Here is a 22,232-nt window from a genome sequence, read left to right as displayed (position 1 = left end):
AGTCTACTGCCGTTTTTCAAGAACTGCTCTTGAACCATATGGCAAGGGGAGGAGCTCCAGTGTGACCTGAATGGCAGTGAAGGGGGGATGGCTTTGCTAAGGTGATGCAGCTCAACTTCCCTTAAGAGGGCAGTGTTACTCAATTTTCTCATTTCGTTTTCTCGTTAGTACCTTCTAAATGCCTAGAGCCCTCTATCAAGGCCCAAACCAAAGAAAACTGCAGAAGTCCTTTATTTAGAGGCACTGGTGTGAAATAAGTGAGTTAAGGATATGGGTGATGAAGCTGATAGAAGAGAATAGCCAGGCTAGACCTAGTGGAGCGAGACCTTCACAGCCTTCCCTGTGGTCTACCTGTGAGAATAACTTAATGTCAGTAGCTGCTGTACAGCTTGACAACAGTATTTAGATGTGATTAATTTTGTGGTGGTTTTTTTTTTTTTTTTTCCTTGTACTTCAATGTTTCATATACTACATAAACCTAGTAGCAAACTTCCAGTGTAGTGCTTGGGCTGCAGTTAAGTCATGTGGTCTTTGGGAAGCCAGGGATGTGGCCCTGATCTCTGTGTGGGAGATTTAACATCCACTCTGTCTTTATCTAAATATGCTGTAAACTTGGCTCTACACCTCTGCTTGTGTGCCTGAGTAACCAGGTATGATGCTAATTCAGGTTAGTATAAAGCTGACACTTGCTTTGTGCTCTGATTTAGCATGGTCTGGGTCTCACCAGAGCTTTTCTTTAGGGAACCTGCATACATCAGGCAGTGGCTTAAATCACTGAGAAGGTCAGTGTGACTATAGGTTACCCCTCAAAAGGTCACTTTCTAGAAGCAGGAAGCTGAAGGTGGGTTGTTTGCCAGCTTGTCCATATCCTGTCCCTCAAACCTTCCTTAGAGTTGAACAGTTTTAGCTTAGAATTGAAAAAAATTGTGTATGGGGGGAAGTGGGTAGAGGAGAGGGCATGGAACTTGGCGGCAGCAGATGTGTCATAAACAGCTCCCGTACAGCTGGGAGAGTGCTGTTTGTTTCTACTGAGATGAAAATACCTCCTCTTACAAGCTCAGACATATCAACAAATAAACGTATGGACAGCACAGCCTGACCTTCTGTATTTGTGAGTGTCCTTCCTCTGCACAGACTCCACACCATAAACTACTGAACTATTAGAAAGGAAGGTAGGTTCCTTCCTGGCCATGAGAAGATTGTCTCAGAGGCAGGATGGGGTTTTGTTCCAATTTTTGGAAGAATTTAAACCAACTTTTATATATTTGCAAGTAGAAAAAGTAGTAATGGGTAAGATGGGAAATGGGTGGGCAACTAAGATTGTGGCTTGGCACAGTATGTGAACATGAACAAAGGTTGAAGAAGCTGTATGCTACCTCTTTTCTTGTATGTCTTGCTGCTTGTGAAGGAAGGAAGCCTCTTTTTCACAGCTTTGTTTTGCCACCACAGTCTGGCTGGGAAGACGATCTTCAGAACTGTCTTGAAGCTCTCGTTCTGTTAGGCTTTGGGCAACGTGAATAGGGCTGGCTTAGGCGAGCAAGTTTTCTTTCAACAGTGCTTTGGGAGAGGTTTGGTTAGAGGCTGAGCTACAGCAAGAGGAGATGTGGGTGCGCTTGGCCACGTGGTGGGGCTGTTGGCACAGAGTGTGGTGGTGAATTCAGGTTTTGCTTCTGCCACAGCTTTGCTCAGGGTGCCAAAGGAAACTTGCTGAATCTGTGGCCCCAGAGTAACAACTTTGCAGCTTGATGTTCATATATTCTAGGACTAGTCAGGAGCGGATTAACTAAAAGTTAAAGTTTTTTGTATAAAGATTTCAGACAGCTGGTGGTTGGTTTTGTATGCAGACCGTCCATCCAAACAATGGCAAAAAGCTGCTGTGTCCTTGGTGTTCTCCAGCTGGAGGACATGAAGGGTAGGGTGAGGTTGCCAGTACCTGTGAAATCATGTTACATTATGCAGTAGTGGGACTTGGTTTTGAAGGGACTGTTTACCTTTAGATGGAGCTGAGTCTCCAAAGCTTATCCACAGATGCTTCCATCTAAGGATATGACTCTTTGTGCTGCTGAAGTAAGAGCTAGTTTGGGAAAGGAGATAATAGAGCCTGCACTTGGCAGTTACTTCCCCGTAGTTTGTGCAGGAGATTGCCCTAGGAGTGAGTGTGAAAGGCTCACGTCCGTGGAGCTGCATGTTGATCTTGAGGTGAAGTGTGTGTGTAAGAAGGTGTGAGGTGCAGAATAAATGAACAGAATCTGGCAGATAATGCTCCTGTGTGTTGAAGCCTTGTATCTAAAGGGGCACTTTCCTTTGGAAAGGTTCTTTTGAGGAGAAAGGGAGTCTTGAACATTTTCTTGGGGGGGACCTTATCACTCTCCACAGCTACCTGAAGGGAGATTGTAGTGAGGTGGGGTCAGTCTATTCTCCCAAGTAACAAGAGATAAGACAAGAGGAAATGGCCTCAAGTTGTGCTAGGGGTGGCTTAGATTGGATATTAGGAGAAATTATTTCACCAGAAGGGTTTTGAAGCCCTGGAATAGGCTGGCTGGGGAAGTAGTGGAGTTCCCATCCCTAGAGAAGTTCAAAAGACATGTAGATGTGGCAGTGAGGAACACGGTTTAGTGGTGACCTGGCAGTGCTGGGTTAATGATTGGACTTGATCTTAAGGGTCTTTTCCAACCAAAACGATTCAATGATTATATGTTTCCATCAGATTTGTTAAGGGTAATCCTTTGTTTTATAATATAGTAAAATAAATGGCTAGAGGTACCTGGGAATAAAAACAAGGAAAACTGAACTGAATATCCACATTCTTTGCCTGTAAATTGCCTCATTTTCCAAAGCTAGAAGGGGAACATTCAGTTTCTTGAGGGCTTCCAAATGGTGACCAGTATATGTGACCTGTTCCTCAGCACCTATGGAAATATTGTATCCCAGTTCACGCTTAATTCGCCTCTTCTGTGGCATTCAAGGGACCCTCCTGTGGTATTTTTGTTGCTAACATTTCCATGAAAACACTTGCGCAATATTGACTATGGTGAACTTTCTTGATGCCAGCAGATGCAAGAGAATAAATGGTTGGTATGTATCAGCACTGCTGCAATGCACTTCTGTTTCTTCAGCTCCAAAAGATTTGGTGCTCTCTTGCCATTCTACAGTCCATTGTTCAATTGTAGCAAGGTGACTCCAGAGTGGCAAAGCCCACAGCAGTTCTTACAAACTGCACTTCTGTCCTGCAAGGCAGAAACCAAGCTTTTATTTTTGTGTGCGTGCATGACTTGATGGGGATTGGGTCGGGTTTGTTCTCACTCTTTATCACCTTGTGTCACTTCTGTTTCTGTAGCACCAACGGGCCAGGATCAGCTTTGGTCCTTGCAGTGCTATGTATCGTGTGACAGTCCCTGATGGTCTCTGCACTACAGTGCTGACAATCGAAAAGAGACAGTGTGACAGGTGAAATGACCCTTCCAGGGTGTTGCCAGTGTCACTGCCTGTACGAGATTCTGTGTCAGTCTGTAGCAGTATTGCTATATTCTCCTCTGGCATCCTTGGATGGGTATAGTCACTGAGGCCAGTCTAACAGAAGAACCCCAGGACCTCGCTTTGTTTCTTGCCTTGTTCCTTGCTTTGATGTGACTGTCTGATCCTACTGCAAATACAAAGTCCATTTCTAGGGGTTTTAGGTTGCTTTTTAGGTTTGGTCTCACTTGTGACATGGAAAGTTTGTGGGCAGAGCTATCTGGAGGTAAACACCTGCAAGACATAGAGTGAGACAGGTCCTTACAAGTACTAAAATGCAATCACTAGAGATGTGTGGTGCTGACTCTGGGAGAAGGGATGTTGTAGAGGTGCTTTTTCCCCTAAATGAAGTCCAAGAAGGCTCAGTTTTATTACCATGAGGTTTTTCTTCCTTTTTCCCCAGGCAGAAAGAGTGCAAAGTGTTTGGGAGGTCAACTTTCTAACGGGTAGCAAATTATACAGCAATTATTGCAAAAGAAGAGTTTGCAGGCTGTAATGGTGATATTGCAAAAGGCAAGGCACTGAAAAATATACTTACAAAGAGAAGTGGACATTGGGGAAAAAAACGCCCTGTTTTTGCAAGCTAAAATGGAGAGGACTGGGAGAGGCCAGTGTTTGTAGAAAATGAACAAACAAAAGGAGCGAAAACCTGGGTTATGTTGAAGTTTCCATAGCAACACAATACTTTTCCTGGAAATATCAAATGATGAGATCTAATCTATCTGCTATTTAACTCTTGCATGCAAAGCCCTCTCCTTTCTCAGCTTACCTGCCATCTTTCACAGCATCCTCTCTGGTGATGGGGGTACTGCTGCTATGCGGTGGTGGTCTGCATGGGGCAGGATGCTCCTGGGACACGACTGTTCCTCTTCTGTTCCCAAGCTCATAGAAAAGGAAAAGCTTATGAAGCAGAGGCAGCATGTGTGTGATGGGTTATGTGTAGGAATGACTTGCCAGCTGCGCTGATTTTGGGAAGCTGTTCTTTCCTGCAGATCCCAGAGGATGGGCTATGCTGCTACTGGGGGCAGAGTTGCCAGGCAGGTACGTTGTTGAGATGATCCACACCCTGCAGGGTTTGCTGCACAGGGAAGTGTCCATCTTGGAAATGATGCAGCTTAGTACCTGATGAGATCTGTAGAAAACTTTCTGTGACTATTTAGAGAGTTCATCAAAGCAGCCTGACTTAAATTTGTACCTAGTAGTCAGTCCTTTTGAAGACCTCAGATTTAGGGAGAGAGAATCCTTTATGACAGGGGAGGTTTCTTATGGAAGAAGGTGGAAGGGTGACAGTTTGCATATGATGAAAAGAAGAATTGAGAGAGTGGCAAAAGTCCATGAAATTACTAATGGTCTCAGACATGTAGAAAAGGGTGTCCTTCCTTTGTTGTGGAGAGCAGCCCTGAGTGGATGTGAAAGACCCCATCCTGGTACAGTTTCAGCAACACCCTTTGCTCTGTCCCCTTTCTTGCCCCTGGAGCAAGAGCTTTGCACCAGAGCTGCTGTTGGGGAGGAGAGCTGTCTGCAGCAGGAGACAGGATGGTAACAGTGGTGGTGGAGATGATGAACGTGACAGATCTTGATGAAGAATTCCTACCCCCTTGGTTTTATCTGAGGTCTCCTGCATGGTAACTAGTTACAAGGAGGGGATGGTAAGAGAAGGCAGATATCTCAAATGATACTGTGTATGTTATAATAATTATATAATATATTTATAACTGCATTTGGGGTGCAAGAGTTCTTAACCTTCAACGGAGTGAACTGTGGAAGCTAGCTTGCAAGCTGCTCTTGTTTACCCTTTCTAGAACAGCATACGAGCTGAGGGCATATGAACATTTGAAGAGACCTTCATCTAAGTCTAGGATTGCTTCTACTTCTCTCTTCTGCATTTCTGCTGGTGAAAGCTGGAGTTGTGGTGGTGTTTTGTCACGTTACACCCTTTGTTTTTACCGTGGATTTTAAGACTCTGGGTGAAGTGCTGTGGTGTGGGGTCTGCATGTCCTGTGGGCTATTTTCAGTCTCTTCTGTTAGAGGCTTGTTGCCTGGCTGGCTGTAAGTGCAGCAGAGGGAGTTCAACAGCCTGTGATATCTCCCTACTTTAGCGATTCTTTGTGGCTTTGAGGGGAGAGCAGAGCCTACAGAATATGATGTACAACAAGACATAGGACTTCTGCATTTAGATGTATTGTGTTACAGCCTTGTTAAAGGCTTGATGGTGGCCAACCCCTGCAATATTCAGCAAAAGCAATATTCTGTTTTAATAGGTGGGCTTCACTTTTTTCCTTGCTTTGGCTTTTGTTCTGTTATTAATCTGTTAACGCTTATTGAGCTCTGAAGACTTGTGGATAGAAAACAACCATCATTAGAGTATTTAGAAGAAAAACTGTTCAGAGGAGTTCAAAGAACAGTGATCCAGGTATGTGCCAATACATAGGAAGCAGTACTTTAATATCTCTTAACAAACCATCCCCTGTCTTTAAACATTTATTATATATACTCATATTTCTCCTGACAGCCACCTGTTCAACTTCTGACCTGTTTGTAAAAATCTTCACACCATCTATCAGAGGGATACACGCACTTACAAACTTCTGTTCTGTGGGCATTAAGTAAATTATTTCTTTAAGATCATATGGCAGATCTATAATTAATTAAACCCTCCATGATATTAGCACAAAATAATTTAGCCTTTCTAAAAAGGTAAATGTAATTTGCCGATCTGGTATTTGGAAGAATGCTTTCCCCAAAATCAATTCCTTTAGTTTCCAGAGAATAGAAATGAGAAGCAATCTCATTTTAATTATATCTCTTTATTGCTAACAAAGGAATGATTTATGCAATTAAATTAACTGGCTAGAAAATTATTCTCAGCTGGGCTGTCCTAATTCTTTGCTTTCTGAATTGCAGGCTCTTACACTTCTCTATGTAGATTAATTTTTCTGATATGCAAACAATGCTCCTTGTGTTCATTTTTAACATTTTTTATTCAGAGCTCCCCTTTTCTTACTGTCAATGACATGAGTAATATTTGTGCACTGCTGGGCTCTGATTCAGGCCTTTTTATGTAGAAAGATTGGAAAAAAAATCTTTTCTTTTGAATCTCATTATAGCCAGTGCAGAGCAAGGTTTTGAAGTTTTCTTATCTATTGCTGTGAAACAGCAGCAAGAACATGGAGGGACTGCAAAGATGTCAAAGGATGCAAACTTCTGAAAGAAAACGTATCAGTGCTGAGGAGACAGGTGAATTTGCAGCTAGTGTTAAAGCATTTTTGTGTATTCCTCTTAAACCTCTGTCTCCTTGCAGACAGGCAAAAAGCTGGAATGCAGGGGCTGGGGTAGGGGGAAATCTGTCTGATGTTGCACACAGACTTGAGAGGGAAAGAATTTGGGATTTTCTTTGTGCCTGGGATTACTTTGCAGTGGCTGGCCAGAATGCTAGCTAGTGATATTTGGGCTGAGGGAAAAATTACCATGTAACAACACATTGTGACCATGTGCCAACACAGTCTGACATCTTCTGAATGGGGCATTGGTGTAATCTCCTGTTTTAAAACATCAGTGAACATATTGTGGAGCACGTGTTAGCTCTGTCTGAGCTGTCCTGCCCTGTGTTAGCAGAGATGTGTCAGCTGGTCAGTGTTTGCTGTGTTGGCACTCTTGTGCTGCTTTCAGATGGTTCTGAAGTTTAAAAAAAAAACAAACCAAAAAAACCCAAAAAAACCCAAAAAAAACAACTGAGTTTTGTCTGGGTTGGTAGGTATTCAGTGCTTTGGGTGTGGAAAGATCTATTGGGATTGTGAAGGCTTTTGAACTGCTGGATAGGAAGGATCAAGTTATGATGATTTGGACGGGACAGGGAAGCACTCTGAACCAGTTTCCTTTAAGTGTGGATCATCCAAGTGGAATCTTCCTTCTGGGCTGGATAGCTGCTGAGTGGATGAGTGGTGGGGTAGTTAGTACAGTGCCTGTTGGCTGCTGTTGTTGGTGTTATCCTTGTGTGTAAAAGCAGCACAAACTGAATTTGCTTAGAAAGTGGGATCACACTTATTGGAAGAACCTTTCTCAAAGATTAGTTGCCCTTCGCTTACTGTTAGTGATTTTATTTTTTTTTTTCTTCTAGTCCTGCAAGCTTTCTGCACTGTGTGGTGCAGTTCTCCTCCAGGAATATCTTGGCTTATACAGGAAAGGATATCTTAGAAAGCCTGAGGAGGATGCCACTGGGGTGAGCTTACAAGCAGTCTTTAGAGCAGATTTTGAGTTCAAAATGATCTAGACTGAAATAATGGTTAGAAATCAATAAGATGAAATTCATGACATGTTACCTTTAGGGAGGAAACATCTGATTAAAAATATGAGAAACAACTGCCTAGGCAAGCAGTACTGCAGGGAAGGATTTGAGTTCATAGTGAATCACAGCTAAGTGAGTCAGAGTGATGCTCCTTGAAAAAGAAATCTTGTTCCTGGGAGTATTAATAGGAGTGCCATGTGCAAGCTGTGGGGTCAGAGGAGAGATATGACTACCCTGTGTTACTTGGTGAAGTCCAGCCTGGCAGAATGTATCTAGCTTTTCATGCTGCATTTCTAAAGCCAAAAATGTGAGAGATCTGGGAAATCATGACCTGTGGGATAAGTAATGACAAATCTTACAGAGGGAGAAAACCAAACTTACAGTAAAGGAGGGCTAAGTTGATACCAGGAAAACCTTAACCATAAGCTTCAGTGCTCACATACCAGCCTGCGAGGAAAAAAAAAAGCCCTTGAAGCCACTGGACATGTCCTTTGGTTCCCAAACTCCACATGTTTCTGTTCTTTACTCAGCAAAACTGAGCTTTCTCCTACCCTGCAGCTGCCCTGTCTTCCTACAGCCTGTGTGTGTATTCAGTTTCATACCTCTTCCTCATCTTCACATAAGCTCCTGTTCACTGCTACCTATTTCATTCTACTTTTTCTAGCAAATCCACATGGGGGCTGGTACTGAAAGCTGCTTCTAGAGATGACTAAGGAAAAAGTTTTACTTCTTAATGCCAGAAATCGCCCATTTCTTTTGGAACAAGCAGTGTGTCTAAACATACAAGGACCAGAGTAAGCAAAAAGATGTGCTTATAGTGGAAGGGAATAAAAGATGAGGAAATTAAATAGAAAAAAAAAAAAGGCAATGAACCAAACAAGAAAATGCCACCACAAAAGACATCCACCAACCCCCCCCCCCAAAAAAAAAAAAAAAATTTCCTCAAAACCATAAAGAAAACCAAATCAGAAAACAACTTCTTTCCTGCAGTTGATGACAGGGTGATGCTTTACTGCCATCTTGGATCAGTTCTCTCATGATGGGACCTCTAGAAAGCTTTTAATGGGAGGCAATGTAAGTTGCAAAACTAGGACAGTCCTTTGTTCTATCCTACTGAAATAAGGGAGGTAAATGTTGTGGTACTGGGAGATGTCCAAGCACAGATACATCTCCATGGAGCCACTGTGGGAAGGGAGGGAGAGCCAGAGCAAAGCCCTTGAACTTCCAAAACGTTAGGAAATGCAGAGTTTAAAGTGCACTTCTTACAAGCCAAGCAGCATAATAGTAACCCTGTCAATGAAAGTGGCACTTTCAAGGATGAGCTCCAGAAGAAGCTCTGCTGCAGTCTGAATTCTGGACTCCTTTTCTGTTCCTTAACAAAGGAATAAGTGTGAGCTCCCTCCAGATCCTCTAATAGAATTAATCAGCTCTCCATGGACCATTTCTCAAACGTGCCAGGATTTAATTTCACACTGAATGATATCCAGAGGAAAAGCTGTCTTTGGTAATACAGGGAACTCTCTCTTTCTGTAAAGTAGATCTCTTACAGGTGGCCATTCTCCCTCTGAGAAGATCACCTGAGCCTCACTTGTTGATTGATCTTTTGGAGAGAGCTGCCTGGGAATGTCTTTCCTCTCTTAGATAAGGTTTAGTGCTTTGTGAAGCTTGTGTAGATGAGCTTTCTCTGCTTTTCTTCCAGATGAGATGATGCTGAGATATAAGTAAAACAATCAGGTTGTTAACCTGACATAAGAAATGTATGTGAACCAGGGAGGTGTGTGGTTGGGACTATGTGCTCTCTGGAAAACTGGATGGAATTTGAGGACTTTGTCCATTTGTCCATGATTTCCTTAAAATAGGAAAAAAATCACTAAAGTCCCTTTTTCCTCTTACTTCATTCTTTCCTCTTTGCTGTTATGTTTTGCCCAGAATCTTTTTTAAAGTGTAATATATTCTATTTCTGCTTCAGGCTGCGAAGCAGGACCCAGCTTGATGGACTTGCAGCATCAGAACAGTATTTGAATAAAACCATGGGGGTTTTGTTTCATTGTGTAGCATAAAAAAAATCTAAAGAATATTTCAATAAATGCTAAATGAATAGTTAATATATCCTTTTAAATAATAATGGTTCTTTTATATCAGATTCTAGATATCTGAGTGTTAAAATAATCTGGCTCACTACACAGATGCAAGTACCAGAAAGCTTTATGTTGGCCTTGTATCTCCATTTCTTCTGACTTCATTTCTAGTCTTTCCTATCTCTCAGTAAATTACTGAGAGATAGCTCCTAGCTATATCTTATGAGCAGCAGAAGAAATGAAGCAATGTAAAATACAGATAATATATACTGAACAGCACTGTATGTAATTAGACTCTATGGTTGTGCGTGTCTGTGTTCTGTCTCATTCCATTTCAGAGAGAAACACTGTGTAGCAATAAGCTCAGGGCTTTTACTCTGTGGCCTTTTAAAAATGTATTTTGTTGTTCTTGTCTGGAACAAGATGGAGTTTGAAGCTGGTTATCTCCTTAAGGTCCTTGGCAACCTGAACTACTCTCTGCTTCTGTGAAGATCTGTATGGCCACTGTGTCCACATTTGCAATAGCTGTGTTGATGGTGTGAAGCTTTGTATGGAAAGGCAAAACCAACACAGTTCACTGAAGGCACTTGCCTCTGAATGCCATGAGGTTGTTGTCAACCTGCTGGACTCTCTTTGAGATTTGACTCTCTTCCAGTGTATGGACTTCCCCTTGCTCTTTTAGTGTTCTCCACCCACCTGCTGAGATTGCTCTGCCCTATCATACAGGTTGTTAATGAGGCCATTAAGCAATATTTGTCCCAGTGTCTTTCCCTTAGGGATGCTGCCAGTAAAGGGGCCATCAGCTGGACTGTGTTCCACTCATCAATGAGCCCAGCCAGTTTTCTACCCACCTTATTTCTTACTTCTCCCCACCCTGAATTTTCTTCTTGATCACTGCCCTCCCCCCACCCTTATCCAGATAAACTCTTCTAGTGTCTAGAGCTGTCTTAGCAAAGAATTGACCACCCCACTGATTCTAAAGAGCCTTTGCAAAATTTTAAAAATGCAAATAATAATTATTGCTGGTAATAGTGGGAGTGGCATGAGTTTTTTTAGATTTTTTTTTTTAGGCTTCTCTGTCCTCTGTATATGCCACTTTAATGCAAATCAAACTTTGTGGATTGTGTTACCTATTGAAAAATAGTTTCAATTAGAAATTCAATTACACTGTCTTGGGGGGATGGAACTGACAGTTTCTTTGAATTTTGCATGTTATAGAGGGCTCCGAAGTGCCATAAATCTGCTAATTGATTTCTGTACCTGTAATGTTTGATTAGGTGTATTTTATTGTCTTCTTGGTTTTAATTAACCCCAGGCTTGTCAAAACGCTTCCACCGACAAAGGATATATGATGAACTGAGATAAACTCTATTAACAGAGGCTGACTTTTGTCAGTAATTGCTATCATGCATAAGACTTATTAGGAATTATCACACACAAAAAGAAACTATACTTTTGGTAACAACTTTTATGGGCTGCTATAAATCTGTTGATTGCCCCCTACATGCAGGAGATAAGCAACTGTGAATGACAAGGGGTCTGAAGGAAAATCAGTCATTTGCTGGATGTCTTATAAATATTAAGAGTGACAAAATGGGAAGACTTATGAAGTCTAAGTGCTGAAAATTGAATGGGTGCTAATGCACCTAAACTTGTTTCCATTAGAGATTGTGAGGGTTGTGGAGGCAAGGGCACGGCCACCTCGGGAAGCCCTTGCTTTTGGTGAAGCTGAACGTTACCTTGGCTGTGGAACTCCGATGGACTAAGGTGACACTGAGCCTTTTGCTCCTAGGCTCTCAGTGGGAGTCCAAGGCTGCGTTGTTACCACTTGGTGGGTGTCCATTGCCTTAGAGGGCAGGCACCCAGCAGGGTCCTGTCACTAGTGCTTGGGGGCAGAGGCGAGCAGAGGGATTGATGAGCTGATGATGCACAGGTTTTACCCAAGAAGCGATTGCAGAGACTGGAGGTGAGATGTTTTTGCTGAGCACAGAGGTACTTGGCGGTGCTGCGTGTTGTTTGTGTGCTCTGCTGCTAGGGATGTCTGATCTAAGAAGGCAGTGACAGACCTGAGACAAAAAATCTCTTAGACAAAACAGGAAAGAAGGGTTAATAACCTTATTTTTACTAATGTATTCATCTGTAAGGACTTGGTTTATATAAGCTCTGTAGATTGTAAAGTAGATAAACACAGAAGCCTGTACATAAATATTTTTGGCTGAACTTCGGATGCAGCAAAGTCGCAGATCTCTGCCCTTGTTTGGTCTTAACGTTTTGTATTGGTGAGGCAACATTTGTAAATGGTTTTCTTGGTTTTTTAACTGTGTGGGAAGAGTACATACAATCCTCAGGAGCTGCAGAGACCTGTTCTGTTTTCTGCCAAATTCTCTCCAACCTTTGGATGCTCTTGGCTGCACCAATTTTTTAAATTGCTTAATAGATCTTCTGGCTTACTCAAAACAGTGAATTTTATTTTTTTTTAATCCATAGCTGAGACAGTATTTTAAACTGATTGTCATTTTCTTTTCTGCCTTTTCTAAGAATTGTCACAATGAGTTAACAGTATGGTTGTGTGAGTGTGCGTGGAGAAAGGAGGAGCAGAGTGGAGCCTTCCTGTGCAGAGGTCACGTGCAGTCATAAAAGCTGCCTGAACAACAAACACCACTGTGCTTGAATCCCAGTTCCTGGGGATCATTCCTGTGCAAGATGCATAGGAGAGGTAATCTGCAGCATGCCAGGTTCCTAAGGACCATGTGTCTGACTTGCTAGAGTAGGAACTGTCACTGGCTTCTGCAGCCCACGAGGGACCTTGGTGGACCCCTGGCATGGCATAGGTGGAATTCCCCTAATCTGCTGTGAGAGTGGAGAACTTTAGTAGCTGAGAGTTGTGATCTGGCTTGAGGCTTTGTGGGCTGTCCTAGACATCCCATAACTTGTGTTATGGGAATGAGTTGAGCCCAGCAGAGAGAGGGCTAAAGATGCCCTGTGTTGAGGAGCTGAGATGGATCTTTTAGGCTTGGTGTACTGGGAATGGTTCTGCGAGCTGGGCAGTTCAAACTGGCTTGCTGTGTGTGGTATCACAGTGCTACATCATGAATCACAGCTCTCCTACCACACTTGTTGATTCCTCCAGCCTCCAAGGGGATATGTTCAGTAGCTGCACCCTTTTTGTTTGTCTTGGTTGCATAGCTCTGTTTGAGTTTCCATGCAAGTCTCGTATATGTGTGTGTGAGAGTGCACATATATTTATATCCCCTCTTGGGGTACGCTGAAAACAATCCATTTAGAAACCAGGTGTCCTTGTCTCCCTTGGCATCTGGTTAAATATCACCCAAGTAGGAGAAGGTAAATCCTAGGATGCTTTAACAACTGCTGGGGCTGTGAGGCCTTCGGCTCCGTCTGATGGGATTTGAAGGTCACGGTGGTTGCTCACATGTGAAAGATGTGTCCTTATTCCCCATAGATAAAACAGCCCCAAACGGTCTGTATTAAGGTGTCCACCCCTAAACCTAGCTGTTAAGACACGTGCGTTTCCATCTGCTGGGAGCAGAGGTCGCTGTTGAACTGAGAATGGAGACCCTCACTTCTCCAGAGTCACCTGCTCTCCATTGTCCCTCTCTTCACCTGCTCTGTGGTACCTCAGGCTTCTTTTTCCGTACCAAAACACTGTTCTCTCAGAAGCGCAGCGCTCGGCTTCTGCAAGCGAGGGACTGAATAGATGTAGCTAGAGGAGAATGCAGGACAGTGCAGCTGAGCGCTGTTCCTCCACGATTCACCCTTGCCCTGCATATCTACCACCATGTTCTGCAAATACCCCTCAGTCTGAACCTGCAGCTTCTCCTTTTCATTCATTCCTGGTCCCAGGCACAGCCTGGCTCATAGCACACTTCTTTCAGCCCTGGTGGCTCTCTGTCAAGGGAGAAATGTGTTTGGTGTTGAGCAGCACAGTAGCAGCCAAGGCAGAGTGACAGTGATGCTATTAAAGATGAGAGGGGCATAGACTTGTAGGTGATGGGATCTCCCTTCTGTCTGCAGGTCTGGAGGAAGGAGACTAGTCAGAAGCAGATGTATTTTGGGTAACATGGCCATTCTGAAAGTGAGGTGCTGCAGGAGGGGAGCATATACAGGAGCAATGCTCAGTGTTTATGTGGGCCATACAGTGTTATCTAATGGTGGGGTATGACAGGCAATAGATTCTATGGCCATACTTCATCACACAATTGAATTGAACTGATTGTGCATGAGCAGAAGGTTTGGTGAGGCTCAGAAACCACCTTGCATATTGACTCTGTTGGCGTGTTCATCTCAGCCATACTGTCCTGGAACAGCACCACATCAGACATGGACAAGTGGCAGTTGGGTGGGTCTTGGCTAAAATTTGGTCTGAGTAGCAGCAGTTCAGGGAAACCCATTTTAAAGCTTATTGAGCCCCTTCTGGCTCTGCTGGAGGTTTGACCTCTGCTGCTACACACACATGTGCTCCTGCAGATGGGTATCAGCCTCTCCTGGGCAGGCTTCTGGCAAGAAGCATTGAGCTGAGTCCAGCTCATCCTGACCTGGCTGAGAGGAAGTCTGCACAAGTCCATTCCTAGAATGAATGAAAATGCTCAGCCCATTTTATGAATTTCCCTAAAATCCCGCAGGTGACAATTCCTTGCAAGTTGCACAGGTGAATTAGCATCTTATGTCAGCATTCCTTACATCTTAAAAACACCCTGGCTTTTAACTTCATTGCTTCTCTCTAGAGAAAAAAAATCAATGAGCGCTTCCAGCAAAGATGAGGGACGTGTGTGCCTTTCGTCGGGAGTGCCCAGGCTTAAAACGGTGGGACATTCATGGTAGCAGCAGCCTGGGAAGTGAGCATACTGTGTTTCTCATCACTCCACTAATTCAGTATTCACAGCAGATGGAGATCCAGCAGTATGTTCTCAATTGGTTTATTATAGTCAATACTTATTATTAATAGATATGAAAAAGGCAAGATCTGAGCCTTTTGATGTTGTAAATTGATATAGATCTGTTCACTCCCCGAAACTACAGTCTATTCTCAGCAGAGCCACAAATCCTGAGTTAGAACTTCAGTCTTTACGTAGACCTGTGAACTTATCTTTGTCTTGCCAGAAACGGGTCTTTCATGAGTCCTGCTGTTGCAGTGCGTGTGGAGAAGGAGCTATCCAGAAGAAGGCACTGTTTGGCTAGGAAGATTAGCAGGGTGGGGTTATTTTGGCAAATGCCATGCAGCCACGGCAGTGCAGCTGTCACATTGAGTGTTACCTGTGTTTGGCTGGGCTCGAGTGCTGCCCCTTTCCTTGGGAGCACAGCTCTGCATTCACAGAAGTGGGAGTCTAAATAACTTGCAACATCCTGTAATGCTACTGCACAAAAGGTCTGAGTTAATGATCCAGTTGATTTACAAGTCAACTGCATGACAACAGAAATTAATATTCACTGATGAGCTGAACTGAGAGGCCTTGAATTTTTTTTGTTCCTCTCTAATGGTTTTATGTCAAATCTGTGAGTGAGTTCACATACCTGTGTATGGATCAGAGGGTATCTGGGGCTAAGCATCATTTGATTAACTTTTGGACTATCCTAGAAAATAGAGTGCAAGGAATCTTGTGTGAAACTGTCCCGGTACTGTGCTGTTCTGATAATATCTCCTAGTACCAGTAGAAGAGTAGATGGAAAAGCAGATTCCTGATCAAATGTGACTTTGTTTAGAGGGTAAAATGTAAGTAGCTGAGGCCAGATTCTGCCTTTTTTTTTTTTTTTTCCTCTGGCTTTATATCCAGGTGAGCTATAGTATTGTAAAATCACAGTGAGAAGAAAAACTCTAGTTGTTACAGGAAGAAGGTGGCCCTTTTCTTTAACTGATTTGTGGTTAAAAACAGGCTTGCTGAGTTAAAGCTGCTGGCTGTGGCAAGTCCTTTCCCTGAAGCGAGAGGCTGTGTGGAGGAGGCTTCTGTCTAGCGTGCTGGTAGCCAGAAGTGGCTACTTAAACTGTGTTTAGCTCAAAGAACTGTAGTGTCAATCCCCTGCCTAATACACGGGTGGGTGTTGGCCGGTTAAGGGTTCCTTGACATCTGCAAGATGGCTTTGGACATATCTGCCTTTAAGGTTTTTCTCCTTCCTCAGGCTGGGCTAAGCTGAACTGCCTAGTGTCCTGTTCTGTGCTTAAAGCCAGATGTTGCATGAACAGTTCCCCAGTCAACCCTGGGCCACATGGGAGGTAAGAACCTCCAGGGATACACCGTCCTTCCTCCCTCCTTGCACTGAAGATGTAGTCTTCTCAGAGAACACAGGGGGATGAACTCGTATGATCTCTTTGTTCTGCTGCTCAGGATTAGCAGAAGCTGGGTGCAGATGATTTATCAAAAGGGCAAGTCATAGGGAGCTCACGGCCCTGCTTTCTGTTCTCCAAGGCCCAGTAAGGTCTGGAACATCCTCAGGCTCTCCTGTAGCTACTCTCTTGTGGAGCCAGTACTTAGCAAAACTCCTCTAATAGCCTTTATGGTCTTAACCCAATTTCCTTCAAAGCTGCCATATGCTGTGAGCTTTGGGAGGGATTAAGAACATGAGAAGGCTGCTCTTTTAAAACCCATGGAAAGGAGGAAATGTGGCATTTTGAGTGCCTGCAGGCAAGGAATAGAGGAATATCATCACTTCTGGTTTGGGGCTGAAAATAACTTATGTCTTTACCAAACTTAAGACTGCCTCCTTCAGCAAGCATTTTTCCTAATCAGAGGAAATGTGAGGGAAGTCTCACTTGCTGTTTTGTCATCATATTGGGTGATGCCCTGAGATGCTTCTAAATCTTGTTAAGAAATGAGACCATGTAGAGGATGATGAACTCCAAAGAACTACGACTACATGCTGAAGAGATGGAGTTGAGCCTCCTGATGAATAACCACTTCTGTTCCAGGAGACAGCCTACTGGAAGAAACAATGGGAAACTGGTGGTTATGGAGTTAGGCTTGGAGGAGGGTCTACATGCTCAGCCTTTTCAGGATTGGAGTAGTGCTGAAATCCATGGGCTGTCATGGAGCAGAGCATCCTCCTTTCCAGATGGCTCAGTGCTAATATGTGCTGGTCATCAGCAGAGATGGGCATGTGAGGCTTGGTGCCTGTCACCTGGAGATAAGTCCTGCCTGGGTCAGGGTAGGGAGTGGTGCCCTGTGGCCAGAATGCCTCCATCTGGGTTTGGAAGGTGTCTGTCTCTATAGCTATGGGTAGGCTTCCCACAATGAAGATGGAATACTAGAAGGTGGGCATTTCTTATCTATGTGCAGAGGGTTTGTGCACGGTGCATAAACAGGTTAAAACTGAGAGCGTTTTTTCACCTGGAACACCTCATATTTGCTCCTGTTGTTTTTGGAGCCCTGTGCAGGTTGTGTTGTATCCTGGGGCTAGGGTGATGAGTGAGATGGACCCTCCTTTCTGCTGCTTTGGAGGTCTACAATAGGAGTTTATTCTGCATTTAGACAGTGCCTGAGATCCTTTGTTGCAAGCTGTAGTTGAAGGACAAAGTGCAGCAATGGAAACAGTTCTGAGAAGCAGGATCCAGAGGTCAATTAGTGAATGAGCAGGGAAAAGAAAATGGAGGTTGAAAAAGAGTCAAAGATATTTACAGCCTGCATGGCCTTCCCTCTCCTGGTGCTTTATTTTTAATGGCTTGCTGCTTTTACCTCTCTTTGTTTAATGAATATGTTGCTGAGTTATTGGAAGCACAAACTGCATCCAAAAGCAGGACACTCAGGGTTTATTATATTCATATAACTCAAAAACAGCCAAATTGATTTTTTTTTTTTTTCTTCCTTCTCCACCTCACCTTTAAATCTTGCAGTGGGTTTAGTGGTAGTGACAGGTGTGAGACTGACAGCACTGGAGATGGAAAAGCTGTGTTTAGGTAATGACCCCAACCTGGGTGTGGAGAGCACCCTCTCTTCCTCACCTAATGCTTGCTTCACTTCTAACCACCTCTCCTTGTGCCTGGGGCAGGTGCGATCCTTGGCTGCTTGCTTGATATTCTGGTCTCCATGGCTGCTGGAATTGCTTTGAGAAGCTGGGTCTGTCTTCTCTGTCCACTTACCAGCATGGCTTCACGTCAGAGTGATCACCTGCTCTTGTGTGACCCAGGAGCGGAGGCAGTCAGGGACCTCAGTCACCACAGCACAGTGTGAACTCTGCCAAGGCTGGTAGATCTGGAGCCCTTAGGGCATCTCCAGCTCCCCTTGCTGTGGGAGATGATTGGCTTGTGGGAAGAAACATGAAATGGTTGCTCTCCGTGGTCTTTTTATCTAAGCATCTCTGGGAGCCTACGGTGATTGTCAGGCTCATTCCAGGTAAACCTTTCTGTAAAGTGAACACCTCTGCTGTGAGGTCAGGCTTGAGAGAGTTAGCGTTGTTCAGCCTGAAAGAGAAGAAGGCTCCAGAAAGATCTTACTTCTGCCTTTTGTACTAGAAGGGGGTCTATAGGAAAGATGGGGACAGTATTTTTTAGCAGGGCCTGTTGTGACAGGATGAGGGGTGAAGAGTTTAAACTAGAAGAGTGGAGATTTAGACTAGATACAAGGAAGAGATTTTTTACACTGAGTGGTGAAACCCCCACCCAGTTTGCCCAGAGAAGTGGTTGATGCTCCATCCCTGGAAACATACCAGGTCAGGTTAGAAGTGATTCTGAGTAACCGGCTCCAGTTGCAGATGTCCCTGCTCACTGCAAGGGGGTTGGACTAGATGACTTTTAAAGGTTCCTTCCAGTCAAAAACATCCTACGATTCCAGATGGCAGAGAGTGTGTATTTGGTGTCTTCTGCCCTCTTTAAGGCAGTCTACGTAGACCTGTAGTCTGCCTGTTCTCTCCCCGGGGTATTCCCTTTGCTAGCACAGAGGTGGACACAGCAGCAAAGGTAGGGCAGTTCTTGGATCCACACTAGCTGCTGGACCCTGGGACTTTGTCCTGCAGCTACCCCCCCTGTCTGATAGGAGTGTAGCACTAGTGGGCTTCAGGGGCACCCCTCCTGTCCTGTCCTCCCAGGACAGAAAAGGGGCAGAGGAGAAAAGCAAGAGGTTGGGAGAAATAAAGGACCCCACCCTCAGTACTAAACAAGGAGAGGTTTTCATCTCAGCCCTGGTTAATGAGGGCGTTTTGATCTACAATTGTTGACTGCAGAAAGAGCCTCCCAGATAAAGGGGGAAGGGATGTCCTGGGGGAGAGGGTCGCTGAATATGCATGGCCCCGGGTCTCTTTGTTTAGCTGATATCTGACTATATTTATTCTTCTAGATTACACATTCTGACTGCGGAACAAAGGGCTGGCAGGAGCTGCTCTCTTGTGCTTAATAATTTGAGTGAATTTACATTTCAATGCAGCCCTGCGCCACTTCCCACCCCCCGTGGAAAGAGCAGAATTTCCCTGTTGTGGGGAGGGGGAAAAGAAACTCCCACCCCAGTGGCCAGGCTGGGAGATTTATTGATATTCCTCTCTGAATTTATTCCTCGCAAAGCCGGTACGCGTGTGCCCGCCCGCCCGACGCAGAGATGTTTTCTTCCCTGCCACCCTTCTCCGTGGCTTGCCCCACCTCCCTGCTGAGCGGTGTGATTCATCCTGAAGTAATTAACCAGCAGCAGTACAGAAAGTACCTGGCTCGGCAGAAGTGCGAAAACACATCTACACCTAATGGGAACTGGACGGAAGATTTCCAGTTTGAGTGACACCCAGGGAGCTGCAAAGTGACAAAAAGACAGAGTTAGCCGTTGCCAAAACTCCCCAAACATGCTCTGGTTTCTGTGTAATGTCCTTTTCGCTCTACTTTAGGCCCTGGAAGTGCAAAAAATAATTTGCTGAGTCAGAATTAAGAGTCATGGGGGGTCTAGAGGTGGCAGTTTCTCACTTGCCTGTCTGATCAGGCTTGGATCCCTGCCAGCAGCAAATGGTTTGACCATGGTTTGTCTCATCTCTTGCTTCTCATATGAATCTTCCCTATTCTGCATCCCCAGGCGTTTCTACGAGAATGATTTTGTGTACCTGCATGGGATCCTGGGCTTTGTGTGCTTGAGTGTCCTGTGGTAGCTGCCACCCAACACTTACTGAACCACAGTCCTGCAGTTTAATGTTAGGGCAGCTGCATGCTTTGTCCCTTGCCTGCCTGCTGATAACCTTGCAGGGACAGGGACTTCTCAGCACTGATGACCGGAGAATTTGGGTCTCTTACCACTACTGCTCTGCATTAGCCCATTACAACAAACACTTGATTATAAGAACAGATCCTCTTTGGTATTTCAGAGGACATCTCTGCTTGTCTCAAGCCCCTGAGGAGATGGGTTGTGAGCCCATGAGCACAGGACTTTTCTGGGTGGGGTCTGTGTGGTGAGGTGTGGGTTGAGTAATACCTTTCTCCAGTTTTCTCCTCTTCTCTCTAGTCCCACATTGTCTCACGTGGTGCAAAATGAGATGGACCCCTGCTGCTGTCAAGGGTGAAGAAGCAGGACATGATGGAAGGAGCCTCAGATGTGCCTGAGTCAAGCAGCCACCTCTTCCACAACCTTGTTGCAGCTGCACTGGCTCTTTGAGCAGCCAGGGGACAGGTACTTTTGTTCTGAATCCTTTTCTTGCAGTCTTTTCCTTCTTTTGAATCTGAAGACCTGTGTACAGCGTGGGGGAGATGAGAGTTCTTGAGCTGAGCTGCAGAGTGCATCCATGTGAAAGGGAAGCCCGGTTCTGGCTAGCACCAGATGTGTGGTCTTTAGCATATTCAGTTCAGGTCTTCTTTCCATCCCGAACTGCAGAAGAAGTTGGACATGGGATTTACAGCCATGTTTCACCATTTCTGTATAGAATGGCCAGTGTTGAGCTCTCTGTGGATGTGGTTCTTTATCTTGTTCCGAACAACGGGGCTGAATTCTTGCCCTTGCAGAAAGCAGTGCAATGATTCTAACATAACCTCTTGTCCTGCGTATAAAGTTAAGAGCTTGTGTGTGATGCTGCTGCTCTTACTGTTACCCTTTCTAGATGTAGTTGTTCAGCATTACAGAATACAGACTATAACGCCCAAGGAACACAGACAGGATCAGGACCTTGCTCTGTGTCCCACCTGAATAAAACAAAGGGAATTTCCCACTGTGGAGAGCTTCTGAGCTTCAGTCTAAAGGGTGAAACAGTGGGTGGTTTTCAGTAATTGTTTGAAATGCCTGCTGGAACAGGGAGCTGTATTGATTTTAATGGATAGATATTTACATTCATTATTTTTCATTCATTTTGCATTGTGTACAGGCATAAATGTGGAAATGTGCATATGTATGTTCCCTATCACGCCCATATACACAACCTGTAATATACATGAACACAATGCAGCATTAAATCAGGGGGCTTCGCTTCTCTTAATTACCTAATTATATTGATTTTTACATTCTGTACATCTTGGTTTTATCTGAACTTTACAGAAGGTGTAAGCAATACACATCTTGTCACATCCCATTTTCACACTCGCGCTGTTGCTGCATGAACCATCGCTAGAAATAAAACACGATGAGAATAGTCAGCCATCTGTCTGGAAAGCACATGCGGTCCCAGATGGCAGCTTCTCTCCTGCTCGCTGGTAGCAGAGTCCTCTGCCTGAGGAACGCAGCAGCAACGTGTAACAATTCAGCGGGGAGATGTATGATGTGTGGCCCTCCCCGAGGCTGGGGCTTGAGGGCCCTCCAGCAACGGAAGAGGAGGGAAACTTTGAGCGCCGAATCTGTCCCTGAGGAGGGCAGGTGTTCACCTCCTGATGAGCAGAGAGATCGGTCCCCAGCTCTGGCTAACTCCACAGCAAGCCCCTCTGCTGCTCAGCTCCGTAGGAATGGGGCTCCTCAGCCCATCTGGCTATGCGTGAATGTTCCTCTGCGAGGCTGCGGTGGGGAGCAGACAGAAGACAGTCAGCAGGACCTTGGCAGGTGGAGCTGGTGGGAGACAAAAAGCCATGAGCTGTTCTCTCTAGCGTTGCAGGACCACCCGTCAGTCTCTACTGGAGAGCTGGGTGCTTGATTTGCAGGCAGCTTGCCCACCAAGAATAGACACTTGCCAACCTCAAAGGCCCTCAAACTGTTTTACCAACCAGTGTTCCTCAACCAAGGAGTTGCTCTGTGTTGTTCAGAACAATTGCAGCTCGTAGTTGGTGCCACAGATGAAAAGAGAGCATGGGACTATCTTTCCTGCCAGTGGAGGTGAATGGGTGATGAAGCACCAAAGCATGGTCATTTCTGCTGCGCTCAGTCTTTGAGGGTTGCCATCACTATCAAAATGAGTGGGAGAAGTCCAAGAATGTGAAAATCACCAAAGTCTGGGAGTGACTCTGTGAGAATGCAGCTTTACCATCCTTT

Source organism: Merops nubicus, unplaced genomic scaffold (genome assembly GCF_000691845.1).
Source record: "Merops nubicus isolate BGI_N331 unplaced genomic scaffold, ASM69184v1 scaffold2406, whole genome shotgun sequence".
In the NCBI taxonomy this organism is placed as follows: Eukaryota; Metazoa; Chordata; class Aves; order Coraciiformes; family Meropidae; genus Merops; species Merops nubicus.
The sequence above is the reverse complement of the archived record's forward strand: the minus strand, read 5'-3'. Positions refer to the sequence as shown.